The sequence below is a fragment of the Silene latifolia genome, chromosome 4 (assembly GCF_048544455.1).
Source record: "Silene latifolia isolate original U9 population chromosome 4, ASM4854445v1, whole genome shotgun sequence".
Lineage (NCBI taxonomy): Eukaryota > Viridiplantae > Streptophyta > Magnoliopsida > Caryophyllales > Caryophyllaceae > Silene > Silene latifolia.
In genome coordinates, this window is record NC_133529.1 from 78,990,586 (window position 1) to 79,006,529 (window position 15,944).

Below are 15,944 nucleotides of genomic sequence, written 5' to 3' on the forward strand. Positions count from 1 at the left end.
AGGATGCTAAATAGGGACGAGTCCTTATCTCTAGTAACTATGTCAAGCACCGCTTTTACTTCATTTTAACGAGGTATAAAGTGGATTTGAACGGTTTCCAAGCATCCCATAATTTCTTGGCGGTGACTCCGAACATCTCTGCATCGTTTTGAGACCTTCTTGAAGACGAAACCGACCGATCTAAAGCGATCCGGTCGAAAGCATTTCTACGTCTCCAAACGTGGCTTCCAGACCGCCATGTATCCATAGATTGGCGTGCGGGTGGCCCATGTCCACAGATTGGCGACTCCGCTGGGGAAAACTAGGACACTTGTGTTCAGTGTAATAATCTAGGACAGTCACTAATTTAAGGGAAATTAGGTTGACAAAGGTTTGATGCAATAAACTTTGGTGACTTAGATGAAATACCAAATGACCTCCACAAATTCTTAAATTTTGTGGCAATCAACTTCAATATATAAACAGACTCCGAGTAAAGTTTCACGATTTTAGGAGCACTCTAACTATTTTTAATAATTCGAACAAGACAGCCTGATACTTGTGATTCTGACAGTTTTCCTGAACTGAAATAGTTCAGATTTTCGGACTGGTAACTGGATATAATTATGACCTCAAGCTCTATAGAAGAATCACAGGATACTTAAGATGACAATTTAACAAATTTAAGGCTCAAATCCACAGCTTGGCACAGGATTAAAGACTCAAACTTGAAACAACACAACACAACTAAACTAATCGACAACAAGGCACAAGACTAATCTAATTATGCCAACAGACTTTGTTATATTAACTATAGAAATGCACAAGTTGATTAACAGACCTGGACTAAACTACAGCAAAGCACAAGTTGATTTTTGGTTAAGAGAATTTTTAATTTTTAATTCACAAAAGTCTGCTGAATTCAGTAAAAGCTTGGTTCTTATATAAGCCAGCTTTAGGTTACATTCTGAGTACACTTGTCCATCCAAGGGCTAGCAATGCATCTAGGAAATACACAACATATATTAATATATTACAAAGATGTCAACTAAGGTAAAGCAAAGGTAAAAACAGGAGAAATTCAGGCTGGCAGTCCTTCCTTTTGTTTTATTCTGGTGCAGGTCCTTTGTTACTTGCCTTTTATAATTTCAAAGCTTCCAGCTGCTTTTAACTTCAGCAAAAGAGGCCTTATTTTTGTGGTATAATTTCCAAAGGCCTCGAATCTATGGCTTGGCATTGCTTGATCAAATAAGGAAACTGTGACAATGACATTTCATCTACCATTGCTTTATTATTCGATGCTAACTGAGCTGCTTAACTTTGGATTTTGATGGATGTTCCTGTCTTAATTTAGGCTGCTATCAGCTGGCTAGATTGGTAATTAATAGCTTGACCTTGTGAACCTCCTAGGGACCTGTGTTGGACCTGATTCAGGCTGAGGTTGGTTGGAGCCTGAGTTAGGGTCAGGATTGTTGGTGCCCCCTTGATCAGCTTCTGCTGCAGCCTCCCTAGGTTGAAAAGAGATTGACCTCAAGCTTAGTTCCTCCTCATCTTCTGACTCACCATAGTATGGACATAGATCCCTTGAATGTTCCATGCACACCGTAATCACCAAGAAGATCAATCTTGTAATCATTAGGACTAATCTTCTCAATGACTTTAAATGGCCCCTCAGCTCTGGGCATCAACTTACTCTTCCTCTTGGCTGGGAATCTCTCCTTCCTGAGGTGGATCCACACTAAGCCCCCTGGCACAAACTCTTTCTTCTTCTTTGGAACTTTGGCCTGCTTCGGATAGGACTTATTAGCCATATTAATCTGCCTCCTGACTGTAGCATGTAGTTTCAGCATCTGTTCTGCCAGTTTCTTTGCATCATGGCTCATTTCTTCCTTGGGCACATTGGACAGATCCAAGGGCGTTAAAGGATTGACACCATAGACAACCTCAAATGGACGGCGGCGTGTTGCAGATGGTCGTGCTCTGTTGAAGGCAAATTCAGCCTGAGACAACTTTAAATCTCAATCCCTCAGTGACTTGTTCATAATGCATCTCAATATCCTTCCCAAAGTTTTGTTTGTGACCTCAGTCTGTCCATCAGTTTGTGGATGATGAGATGTACTAAACAGTAGCCTGGTGTTTAGCAGTCTCCATAAACTCTTCCAGAAGTAGCTCATGAACTTTAGTCGATTTCTTCATCGACGTCATCAGGAATAAACTCATTATTCCAATTCGACTTCCTTTACTCAAAGGAAAATTGTGCATGATTAGCCTTTAGCTCCTCAAGGTTTTGAAAATCAAGACAACCACAATTTATAGTTATCTCAACTCAGTTCCTCGTGGTTTTAAGGAGACGAGGCACAACGCCGTCATGTTCATATGTTAAGCTTGCTTTATAAGCCCACTTCACCCCTCGACTTTTAGAGTGTGTTTGGATGGAGGGATTTAGAAGGAAAGGGAGGGGAGGAATTCGAAGGATGAGAAATCCATTGTTTGATTAGCAAAATGAAGGTAGAGGGATTTGGAGAGTAAGGAAAATTGATCCCTCCATTCCTCTCCTACAAGGCAAATTATTTCTCCACCCATATAGGCAAGATTTTGTAAGAAACACACCTCATCCATTCTCTCTCCCCCTCCCCCTCCCCTTCCTTTTCCTTTCCTCCTTCACCCTCCCCTCCTTTTTTCCTATCCAAACAAGGCCTTAGGGTGTGTTTCGATAGCAAAAGCGGAGGGAAAGGGAGGAGAAGGGGAAGGAGGGAGGGGGAAGGAAGGGGAGGGTAAATGGGGTGTTGATATTTGGATACTATTTCCTTCTAAATATTGGCTATTATGAAGAGATTTTGATTTGCCTTGGATGAGGAAAAATGGATCCCTCAAAATCCCTCCCCCCTCCATTTCCTCCTACCCTTATTTGTTATTAAAACAAAGGATTTTAAATCCTCTACTCTCCCTCTTTTTCTTTTAACTCCAAATCTCTCATTCCAAATACAACATCAGGGTCAAATGCGAACGACATGTTTTTATCATCGCCACTGAAGACACAACTTTTCGAAAATTATCCTCACAAAAAAGTCCGTTTCCAAGCACCCTATTATAGGAGGCATCACGTGCCTCTCTCCCCCTCTCGAAACCCTATATGAGATCCTAAGGACTTGTAACCTTTCTCATAAAGGTGTTCGCAAATTTCCTTCTATCAGAAAACTTGGCTCCATCGTTATACACCGATACTTCGGAACAGTTTATGCTATCTTTCTTTTTATTACTTCCTTCGTTCCGGTCAATTATTTAAAATTGGTAATATGCATGAAACTACTATTTAAGTACATGAACAAGCACTTCTTGACATTCAATAAACTCATGCTATGATCCCGTAGTAATGGGAAAGATTGTTCGAAGGAAATGGAGGTAATTCGAACTCATTCTCCCTCCAAAGGTACGCCCCATGAGAACTCTCTCAAAGAGCTTACACCTTTGGCTATGTGCCCAAGAAATCAATCTCCAATGGCAGGCGCCATGATAGATTCCCCATCAACACTTCTAATTATCTCTAATTGGAGCTTTTTGCGTTATTGCCAACTAGCAGGGAACTTCTTCAATGCATCAACAAATCCATAGCCTTTGCCAAGTACCACAAATTTATTCTCCATGCATGGTAAAATTCAAAGTCCTGTTGAAAGATTAGCCAACTCCCCGCCTTAGAGCTCTATGACTTCAATGTTAACATAGTTCAACACCCTATGTCTGTGTTAGCTTTCTTTGCTCAACACTTATTCATATTTACTAACCAACTGAGTTAATTCCTAAAATGATAGAAAGCTCATCTTGAGCAATTCTACCGAACTCTCCCCATGGGAGGTTTAAATGACATCGTATCTGAGCATTTTTGAATCTAGTTAATCTAGTTAAATAACTACTCAAAGGTAGGCTCTCCTCCAGTCCTCCTTTTTTGTTGGATTTTAGTCAAATCTCTTATGGTAATACCAGGATCAATCCTAGTAAAATGATTATGGAACAGACTTTTCATCATTTCCTAATTTGGAATTGAATTTGGCGCTAGATGGATAGACTAACTAAAATCTGTCTTAGTTTAAAAACTAGGAAACAATCTTAATTTCAAGTAGTCACTATGTGCTGGCTCTCTACATTAGTGAAACGAGTAAGGTGTTCCATAGTGGAAACCTCTCCATCTCCATATAATAATGTAAAATCAGGGAGCTTATAATCTCGTGGATAAGGATATTGTGTAATGTGTATCAACTCACTCAATTGATTCATGCGGTTTTCGACGTTCGTATAATTTTTTATCATTCATTCAACTTACACCATAAATGTCATTCGAACAAAGTTATAGTCTTGTCCTTGATTAGGATTTTAATTAGGAGGATATTGGTTGGTATATTGGTTAAATGGGCATAGGGACTATTACGACCCGCCGCTAAGGTTTTCCCCTTGGAAACTTGGATCATTGTGTCAAACCTCATTACCAACATTAGCCTCTAAAATTCTAAGACTCTAAGGTCCACCTATTTCCCACCCAATCATTTAATAACGGTGGAGGTTGAGCGCAGTTATCCTTTGGTGAATAACCTAATGGAGGTTCAAGCCGCTCATTCCCCATTCCACATTGTGCTCTCTCGGTGTACGATATCCACCTTGGTTATTAGGTGACATCCCACTGGCATCAAATATTGGTAATGTCAACCGAGTACGAATGTAAGGATTTACTCCTTCAAACACGAGCGCTGATAACCATATGCACTTTAATTACTACCCAAAGGGGCTGAGGACTTGCAATGTTCGTATGTCTGCCTCATACACTACTCTTGAATGAGTAGCCAAAATATTTCTTGATTTTGGCTCACTAAAATCACTATGAATAGTTCTCGGATAGCCTCTAATAAGTTCTGTTTTAATTCTAGCGTTTATTTCTTGGAATTCATAATCCAAAAACTTACATAAGCGCTCATTCAAACTATTATGTTTATCAATTAATGTCTGTAAGTGTCTTCTACATATTTTGATAAAGCCTTCGGAGTAGCGGTTAAGAGATTTTTAACTTCTTGTAACATCCTTACTGATTTCCTTGATTGATTATCCTCAAGGTTCTTGGAAATTGATTTCACATTATTTGTGAAAATTTAGCATTTTCTTAGGTTAAGAGTCTATAATGTTCATGAAAATCATGTCTCATGGCTTCTCAAATCTCTACCAATATGTAATTCAAATATCCTACATATTTCTTATGCAATTTACGTAGATAACGTTTGTTTACATCATCTATGTCATCTCCTACACTTCTTGTGTGTTTAGATTCTCCATGTATATTCAGAAATTCATCATTAGGAGTAAATCTAGAACGAGGATCGTCCAAGTTCCTTTCATTGGTAGTCTCCAATGATTCATTGCTAGCTACTTTGTAAGTATGAATTTTCAGCGTTGGTAAAGTCTTTACCTTTACTTTACTCGTCCCCTTCTCTCATTCTAGATTTCAATCTAGTCGAGTACATTTTCCTACTTTCTAATGATATTTCAAATATCTACACCTCTACACTTTTGTGATCTACCCTAAATTGTAAGGGTTTGAGAAACGGTTGTAGATGCGTGATTTAATAAGTATCTCTAAATTATTTATTTAATGTATCGCTAAGGGTGAATGATATGATTATTATAATCTAAACACAGGAATCTTCAAAGATACTTACATATCATGAAAATGTCAATTATACAACATCAACATCAACAAAATCAAAACAAGAGTACTTCTGAATTCTAAATTACAAACTAGGGGCTATATGGTTAATTACCTAAGATAGACTAAGTTGTAGTTGTTTGGGTTGTGTGTGTCCTTGTCTTCGTAAATGCTTTCTTACATATGCACTATTCACCGGTTCCTTTGAACTACCTACTTAGTGGGGGAGCGATAACTCCTTATACTATTCTTGAGTGCTGATGTTGCTCCCTGGTTCAACGCCCATATTCTTGGCTTACATTCTCCTTTGATGTTAAACACTTGACTAGGCCTAAAATCTATTGTTAGATAATGGGCCTAAGTACCCTTAAAATAATAAATTTGTACCCTTCCTAAATTAAGCGCTAACAGTTACACTTGAAACATTATAGCTAACAGTGTAGTGGAAAGCGAAGGACTAAGCTAATGTTTTTGTTGAGAAAGGTTTTACACTTTTGGTCGTGTTATTTGACTATGTACGTAGTGTCGCGGCTGATAATTGTGGTGATGTTTCCATCTTTCAATTACACGGCAAGACTTGAATTCATGCTATTTGAATGCTTCTTGAGTTAGGTTTATATTTGAAATGAGTTATTGCATGGGTGTTAGCGTTTTAACATTTTCTTACAATTCTGAACTTTTGGTGCTGGTGGAAATGGAGGTATTTCAATTTGGCAATGTTTTGAAATAAAGAATAACAATGCTATTGTAATCGGGAGGACGAAAGTCGTGATATGTGATAATGCAAATGTAATATCAATGTGAGGTGTGTTGAGACATATGCAATTCATGCCTAGCTTTAACAACCAAGGAGTGAAAGAGATTATTCAGTCATAAAGCCAACGTAATTGTACTAATCGTACTTTATTTGTAGAATTTTATGGATATTGTTTTTTATAAGTATTTTTGTGTATTTCCCCTTCGGAGACGTAACTTTTATTGGTTCATTATTTGTTTATTATATTATTAATAATAAGTTTCATATTATTTAAACCAGGTACAATGATTAGACAATCCAGAAAGTTTTTCCACGCGGTTGGTGGAATTCTTTTCGCAAAACTCCCCCAACTTTAATCGAACCATTTTCTCATCCTCCTCCTCCCCTTCCTCATCCCCGACTCCTCTCTCCTCCCTCTTTTTCTTCTCCTTCTTTTTCTTGTACCCCGCTTTCGACCTACTCTGCAGTTCTACCCCGTCTCCTTCCTTCCCTACCTTCTCTTTTCCTTCTTTTCCTTCTCCTTCCCTGTTTTTCGGACTTTCTCCCCCCAACACCACTACCACTACCACTCTCACATCTCTTCCTCCTAAGATACCACTACAAATCATTTTCACCCCACCCCGCATGAGCAAAAAAGAGAAACGTGAACAAAGAAAAGAGGAGAAAACAAGAGCTCAAATCCAGGATGATGATAAGCCAAATGGTAATATTTTCTATATTTTTAATTAATTACTTTTATTGTGACATCATATACGTAATATAAAATACATAATATAGACCTTATGTAGATACCCAGTATCTGCACCTTCCAAAAACCACCCGATGATGATCGAGCTATAACGTGTTTTGATATGCGTACGTGGATTGGCTATACATGAGACGGTTAAATGCATTACTCGGATGTGAAAAATAATTTCAAAAATGGTTTTCTAACTTCATTTGCATTGAAACAACACTATTTAGAGTTAAAACCGTCTTCGAACCCAAAACCGACTCAGAAACCAACAACTCGAGTTAACCTGAGTCAACCCAAATCTCGAATGTCGAAAATAATGCCATGAGTGTCTTTATAATGTCATTTCAATTAAAATGACCCTACTTAGAGTCTAAACCGACACCGGGCCAAAAACCGACTCCAAATTCAAATCCCGACTCACACGGGTCAAACCCGAGTCAAGCACACAAAACACCTACCTCAAGTAACACCCAAAATCATCTTATTAGGTGCCCATATTGTTACACGACATCCTATTTGATTACCACAAATCAAACCAACCAAATAATAGATTAAGCAAAGGCCACGTCCAAATTGAAAGGACAGTACACCCCTTTCAATCACTAGGTGGCTCGCGCCTCTTTGGGGTGTTTGCTTAGCCTCTAAGAAAACTCAACCGACCTACCACCCCACGTTTCTCTATAAATACCCACCATCACACACCATAATCTTCACGCGAGCGTCCGCCCCCTCACCTCTCTCTTAAACTTCTAGACTCGACTTCCTAAGTCACAAAATCGACACGTGTTTACGACCTACCGATTGTAAACACAAGCCTTACACATTTTGTTTGGTACCGTCGCCGTGCATTCGACCGACCCATTTGACCAACTCAATTCATCAATCAACATGTTTTAATTAACATATTTTCAACATATTTTAAAAACAAAATCCTTTTTTAAGGCACTCTTTTAAACTTCTTTGATCGTGAGTAGTCGCTACGAGAAAACCGTCTCTAAAGTCGTCTACGTCGCAAACATCAATACATGTAAGTTTGAGGGTGTAAATATCTTACTTATTCCATGCCTCTACTGTTTTTATGAGTTTATGAGCATGAACAATGCATAACACGATTCAAACATAGGTTAGACGAGCCAAAATCGAGTTTTGGCCTGAGACAGAAGCTCCTTGCTATGCAGGGAGGCTCGCGCCTCTTGTGGGTGTCCAGGTTAGACTCAAATGTGTTTGAGTTTGTCTTTCCTTCAACACTTTCTGTTATTTTTACTTCTTTCCTTTTACGGTTTTTAGCATTTTAATTCATTTTTATGACAAATATTTTGACCATTACAAAAATCATCCTTGGTTACTTATACCATAACGGTTTATTCTGTGACTCGATGATATTATTGGTTAATTACATTTTAATGGGTATTTTAACACCCTTTTCTTTTATTTACCATTTTTCTCATTTATTTACACTTGCAAACATATTAGTCATAATTCATAATCATCCTTGGTTCTACATACCATGTCGGATTTTAACCCGAGTACGATGATAAACTTAACTAATTACAAAGAAATGAACCTAACATAATTAGTTCAAATCAAACATTTTCATTTCACTTTTATTTCATTTTATTTCATCTTTGTCTTGACCATATCTCATGTCATCCTTGGCTAATATATATGCCATGTCGATTTAATTCGAGTGCGGTGGCAAAACGGTTAAGCACACACATTTTAAATTTTTATTTGTAAACTATACTTTTCAAACTTGCAAATCCGACAACGAATATTACTAATATAATAGTAATTATTCCGAGTCATGCAAATCATACTTGAAAATCATTCATTACAAAAACCATTTTAAACAACCTTTTTATTAACCAGGAGGCACCTCTTGGCTCGGCCCATGGCTCGCGCCCCAAGAGCCTGCCTATTTCCACATTTAAAAACCTGGGCAGAGCCCCTTCCCTCGCCAATAGGCTCGCGCTCTAATGGAGCTGCCTGGCACTGTTCTGCCTCGTTTTTAGCATTTGTCTAGGACGATCCCGATTACGGTTAATCCGTATATATGACGGATCAGATTGACAAGCTCACGTTTTTACACTTTATCATTTGAAACACACTTTTTCAAATAAATGGATCGTGTTAAGCATCATGACCCGAATTTGGTAAATGGATGTTTAATTTCCGTTTTCACATGCAAATCAATCTAAATCCAACTTCGACATCAATTTCAGGTTATGTGGATAAACAAACCGACTTAACAAATTCTCACATGTTAGGTTAAGCTTTTGGATGCGCATTCATGCATTTAAACCGTTTTATCAACTCTTGCACTTAAACAACCACGATCGATCAGTAGAGGCCGCTAACGCGGGCGGGATTGGGTGTCCGATTAAAGCGCTTCCCAATACGTACCCTCACCCCTTACTCAGAACCATTGGATAGTGGATGGCCTTATCCAGGGCGCACGAGAGTCATTTTAGGCATAGAATGCTAAAAGGGGGACGAGTCCTTATCTTTAGTACCTATGTCAAACACCGCTTTTTGCCTTGATTGACCTAGGTATAAAGTGGATTCGAACGGGTTCCAAGCATCCCACAAATGCTTGGTGGCGACTCCGAAAATCTCTGTATCGTTTCGAGACCTTTGCCGAGATAAAACCGACCGATCTAAAGCGATCCGGTCTAACGCATTTTTACGCCACCGAGCGTGGCTTTCAGACCGCTGCATGTCCACAATTTGGCTTGGCGTGCAGGTGTCCCGTGACTACGGACCGGTAGGCGGCTCGCGCCCGCAGACCGGCTTGTGGCCCATGCCCACACCTTATGTAATAAATACGCGGTGTTTATAGAGTTTTTAATTTTTAGTAATATTTTTAAGTTAAAATACTTCTACAACAAAGTTAATAATTCAAATTATAAATTTTCTCAATTTTTAATTAATTATTGTCATAATGCTAATGATAGTAGTTTATAGTTTTGTTTAACATGGAGTATGCGTCACATGATTTTCATTTTATCATAAATTAAATATTTTAGCAATTAGTAATTTTATTTCAATTTTAATTAATATATTATCATTGTGTGGACATGGGCCCATTTACACGCCAGGTCAATCTGTGGATGTGCAGCAGTCTGAAAGCCACGCTCGGCGGCGTAATAGATGCTTTCGACCGGATTGTTTTAGATCGGTCGGTTTCGTCTCGGTAAGGGTCTCGAAACGATGCAGAGATGTTCGGAGTCGCCACGAAGCAATTATGGGATGCCTGGAAACCGTTCGAGTCCACTTCATACCTAGGTCAATCAAGGCAAAAGCGGTTCTTGACATAGGTACTAAAGATAAGGAATCGTCCCTCTTTAGCATCCTATCGCTAGAATGACTCTCGTTCACCCTAGATAAGGTCGTCCACTATCCAAAGTTTCTGAGTAAGAGGTGAAGGTACGTATTGGGAAGCCCTTTAATTAGACACCCAATCCCACCCGCGGTAGCGGCCTCTACTAATCTATCTTGGTTGGTTGAATGAAAAAGAAGATAAAACGGGTAAATGAATGATCGCGCATCCACAAGTTTAAACCTAACATGTGAAATTTACTATGTCGGTTGTTTTATCCAAATATCAAGTAATTGATGTCAAGTTGGATTTAATGTTGATTTGCATGCAAGACGGAAATTAAACATCCATTTACCGAGTTAGGTTGGTTTATGGTGCAGAACGTGATCCATTTGTCTTAGTAAGTTTTTTGTAAATATAAAGTGTAAAATATAGGCTCATCAATCCGATCCGTCCTGTATTTGGGTTAACCGAAGTCGAGATCGTCTTAGACGAGTGCTTGAAGAGAATTAGGAACATCTCCAAGCACCCTATTGAGGCGCGAGCCATGAGGCGATGCAAGGGAGCTTGTCCAGATTTTAAAACTGGAAATCAGGAGGCTTGTTTAGGCGCGAGTCAGGCGACGACCAAAAGGGTGTCTCCTGGTTGTTTAAAATGCTTATGAAATCGTTTGTAAAAATTGTTTGTAAAAGGGTGTCAAAACACATTTTGTTGAAAAGGTCGTTAAGACCGCTTTTGTGCTAATATGAAGAACGGGACTTGAATAATCGCCATTATGTTGACAATATTCGATGTCGGGTTCGGGTTTGCAAGCTTGACATAAATAGTTTTGAAAGAAAAGATGCAAAAATGTTTAATATGAACTAATTATATTAAGTTCATTGCTTTGTAATTAGTTAAAGTTCATCATCGTACTCGAATTAAACCATCATGGAATGTAGAACCAAGGATGATTATGCATGTATGACTCATATGGTTGTTTTGTAAATGTAACAAATGAATAAAAGGCTTTAAAATACCCTTTAAAATGTAATTTACCAAATATTATCACCGAGTCACGGATTAAACCGTCATGGTATAAGAAAGCAAGGGTGAATGTATTTTATGGTTAAAAATATTCATCATAAAAATGATTTGAAACGGTAAAAACCGATTGTAAATAAAAAATGAAAATGGGAAAGAATGAACTCAAACCCATTTTGAGTTCTGACCTGGGCAGCCAGAATAGGCGCGAGCCACATAGTTGTGACTAGGGGCTTCTGCTTTAGATCAAAACTCCGTTTTGGCTCATTCATTCCGTATTTTAGATCATGTTATGCATTTTTTAGTATGTTAAGGTCATAAAAACAGATAAAAGAACATGAAAGAAGAGGATTAATTACACCCTCATACTTACATGCTAGGTTGCCTGACGAGAAATCGACGAAAGTGTAAAAACTTGTTGAGTCGGAAAACTCGATTTAAAACCTTTTTTGTAAAGTAAGGAGTGTTGCTTTGTTTAGTGATGGTGTAGTTGGTTTAAGTGGTTGGTCAAGTGATTTAATGCACGATGACGGTACCTAACAATGTGTAAGGCTCGTATTTAGTCGAGGTCTACAACTTTAAGGGAGAAAAAGAGAGGGGGGGGGGGGGGGGCAGACGCTTACGTGCCTTCAAATAGTGGTATTTGAGGGGTGTTTATAGAGGATTGTGTGCGTTTTGAGCGACGTGGCCATATAGGCTACTCGAAGAGGCGCGAGCATGTCCGCGGGTCTTTGAGCTGTCTTGTCACTATCATGGATTTAGATTTATGGTTTTGTTCTATCCTAGGGTTTGGATGTCATGATTGTTGTACTTGACCATCAAGTATACCGTGTATACCTAGCATGGAAGGTTTGTGATCTGTGTTTTTTGTATTTGACTCGGTTTAACCTGTTGTTTGAGTCGGGATTTTAATCTCGAGTCGGTTTTTGGTCTGGTGTCGGTTTTGACTCTAGTTAGTGTCATTGCGACCCCGTCGCCGTGCATAAAACGCTCCAGGAACTTTTGAAATGTTTTGAAAATATTTTGTTTTCGAAATCGTTTTGAGTTTTCCGACCCAAAGTTGTACAAACTGTTGATCAAACATAGCGATTCCTAAGCATGTTGTAGTCCGATAATCATCGGGTATTTGTTGGGGATTCAACAGATACTGGGTATCTAGAGAGCCCCTACTTTGACTGAGGCTTGGACAGGGTGAAAGTCAAAGTACAGCCCCCAGATCAATCAAATATTACAATTCCGAGACCGAAGCAACATCGAGGCGGCTCGAAAGGATTCAGGCCAAGGACCTGCCGTCGGGAAGGGCGACGTCGAGGCGAATCGGGGATTCGAGTCAAGGATCTGCCGTCAAGAAAAGTTTAGAGTATGTCGACTGCCAGTGCAGGTCGTTTAAAATCTGTTAGACTACGTATAAAGGCTCGTCAGCCATAGGAAAGAGTCATACAAGAGGTATTTTATGGATATGTCTTTGAATTGTTTCTTGTTTGCGCGCAAAGGCTCGCCAGCCGTCGAGGGTCAAGTAATCGACTCCGGGAAATAGCTAGATTTATCGGGCTTATTTCAAGAGGTTGTTGTGACTTGTTTGTCGTTGAATGTCGAATAATCGACTGCGGGAAATAGCCGGATTTTATCGGGTTTATTTCAAGAGGTTGCCAAGACTTGTTCGTCGTTAAAGGTCGAATAATCGACTGCGGGAAATAGCCGGATTTTATCGGGCTTATTTAAAGAGGTTTCTATGTTGAGACTTGTTCGACTGCGGGAAATAGCCTATCGGGCCTATTTCAAGAGGTTGATGTGACTTGTTCGTCGTTAAAGGTCGAATAATCGACTGCGGGAATAGCCGAATTTTATCGAGCTTATTTCAAGAGGTTGCTGTATTGAGACTTGTTCGTCATTGAAGGTCGAATAATCGACTGCGGGAAATAGCTGGATTTTATCATGCTTATTTCAAGAGCTTGCTGAGACTTGTTCGTCATTAAAGGTCGAATAATCGACTGCGGGAAATAGCCGGATTTTAGCGGGGTTATTTCAAGAGGTTGCTGTGTTGAGGCTTGTTCGTCGTTGAAGGTCGAATAATCGACTGCGGGAAATATTCGGATTTTATCGGGCCTATTTCAAGAGGTTGATGTGACTTTTTCGTCGTTTTAGGTCGAATAATCGACTGCGGGCAATAGCCGAAATTTATCGGGCTTATTCAAGAGGTTTCTTGTTGTTAGTGGACTCCGTGGGGAGGTCTCTGATATCCTACTGGGGAGTTTTGGTGTTTATAATGGACGTTTGCGGTGTTGGAAAGAGGTAGGATTTTTGTAGTTTGAGCATGTCTCTTGCGGATGGTGGCCTCTGTTGTCGTCATTCGTAATTTCGAATTTCAAAGAGAAGTAACGGTTTTTATTGCCGTTGCTTGGAGTTTATTGAAATAGCCGTTGTGAATTTCGCCATTTGCTAATTTGTTTGGAAGATAATGGTTTTTTTATTCCGTCATCCTGTGATTTGAAAGTTTGTGAGAAATGGTGAATTTGAACTTTACTATTTGGTTTTTTTATTTGAAAATGATGGTTTTTAATTCCGTCGTTTGAAATTAGCTAAAATAGCGAACTTGTGTTTCGCTATTTTGTTTTTTTTTGTTTTAAAATGACGGGTTTTAATTCCGCCGTTTGAATTTTGTGAAAATAACGATTTTTGTTTTGCTAATTTTGTTTTGTTTGAAAATGACGGTTTTTAATTCCGTTGTTTGAAATTTGTGAAAATAACGATTTTGAATTTCGCTATTTTGTTTTTGTGAAGAAAAAGACGGTTTTTAATCCTGTCGTTGAGAAAAATAGCGAGTTTATGTGGAAATTGGGCCAAAGCCCAAATTTCGCTGAAATTGCTGGGAGCACCCTAAAGAGGCGCGAGCCTTTGTGCGATGTAAGAAGTCTCTCCTTATTTCCCTAAAGACGTGAGGAGCAATAGCTCCTCATTCACTTCGTCTTCCTCCCACAAACACACGATAAACACCCAAAATAGCCATTTTCGGTCTTGTTTTCTCGCTTGTATTTGTGCCCTTGTCCTTATGTCATCTCAAGGTATGTAAATCCTCGTGATTCCATTTGAATTTGTTTGCCTTTTTGTTGATTGAATTAGGGCGAAACCTTAACCCTTTAGAAATCGATTTGGGCGTTTTTGTTTTGCCCGATTTTGAGTGGAGTTGATGCTTGCATTAGGTTAGAAACCTGTTTAGGAGTATAGGGGTGCTTTTAGTTTGCATTTTGGTCCCCATTCCCACTCCCTAGGTGCGAAAAACGTGAGTGAGACAAAAGACCATCTCATTTCACAATGTTGTGCTGTTTGCTCGAGTTGTGTGCCCCACTAGGTTGCATTGTAGTCAGGGAAGGCCGTCTTTGCTATGTTAAGCCTTCGTTGGTTGTTAGGGGCAAAATTTTGCATTTTGCCTTTATCAGACGGTCTTATGCTGACGAAATAAGCGTCTGTTTGGGGTCAAACTGAGCCATTTTGCTTTGAAATGGACCTTAACGGTAATTTAAGTCATTTTGGGGCGTGATCAAGTCACGTAGCTTTATTGTGGTCGTAATTTGAAATTTTGACCTGTTTGTGCTCAATTTGGCGTAAAGTTGTCTTTTTTGAGCTGTGAAAAATGCCAGTTGTGTCGGGCATTTTTGTTGCATATTTTGATGGAGTTTGTGTGGACCCAAGGGTGTTAGGTTGTTTTTGTAGTTGTCGTTGTTTTTTTGCTGTTGTTTTGAGTCGTCTTTTGATTGAAAAGAAAGGCGAGTCGCTTTTTTTATGAGCTTTTGGGATTGGGCGGGTTTGCCCTTGCTGTTGTTTGTTTTTGTTTTGTACTTGCAGGTGATTGTGTTTTTGGGGTTTTGCCCGTTTTGTGTCGTCGTAGTGCCGAAATTTCGGCTGAAGTTTATTTTTGTTTTGGTTTAAGGCGAGTGTTCGGGGGCTGCTAGGCCCGCTGGGTCCGAGGCTGAGGCCTTGAAGGAGGAGGGGCGGCTGTTGATACGTGCATTTTATATAGTCTTTTTGAGCCTCTTATGCACGTATTTCTATGCAATTCCCGTAGTTTTAGGCTACGAAATGCCCTGAATAGTCTACTTTGGTTTGTTTGGCTTTAATTGCAGGAATTGAACTGAAAGAAGCAGAATTGAGCCTTCTACTGTCCTTTTAGCTTGCATTTAGGAGATGGAAGAATTGGAGCGGAAATACCTACTGCCTTGGGATGTGTGAAGTCACTTTGGAGGCAAATCAACGTCCTTTATGAGTTGACTCAGTAGCAAATTCCTCGATCGAGGGGTTTTGCTGGCGAAGTTCCTCGATTGAGACCTTTTGGAAGTTGAGAAGTCCTCGATCGAGAGGTGGCAAATTGGTGTTCCTCGATCCAGTACTTATTGTGCTCGACCGAGATGTTTTTGCGAGAAGTTGTTCGATCGAGCTGTTTCAATGT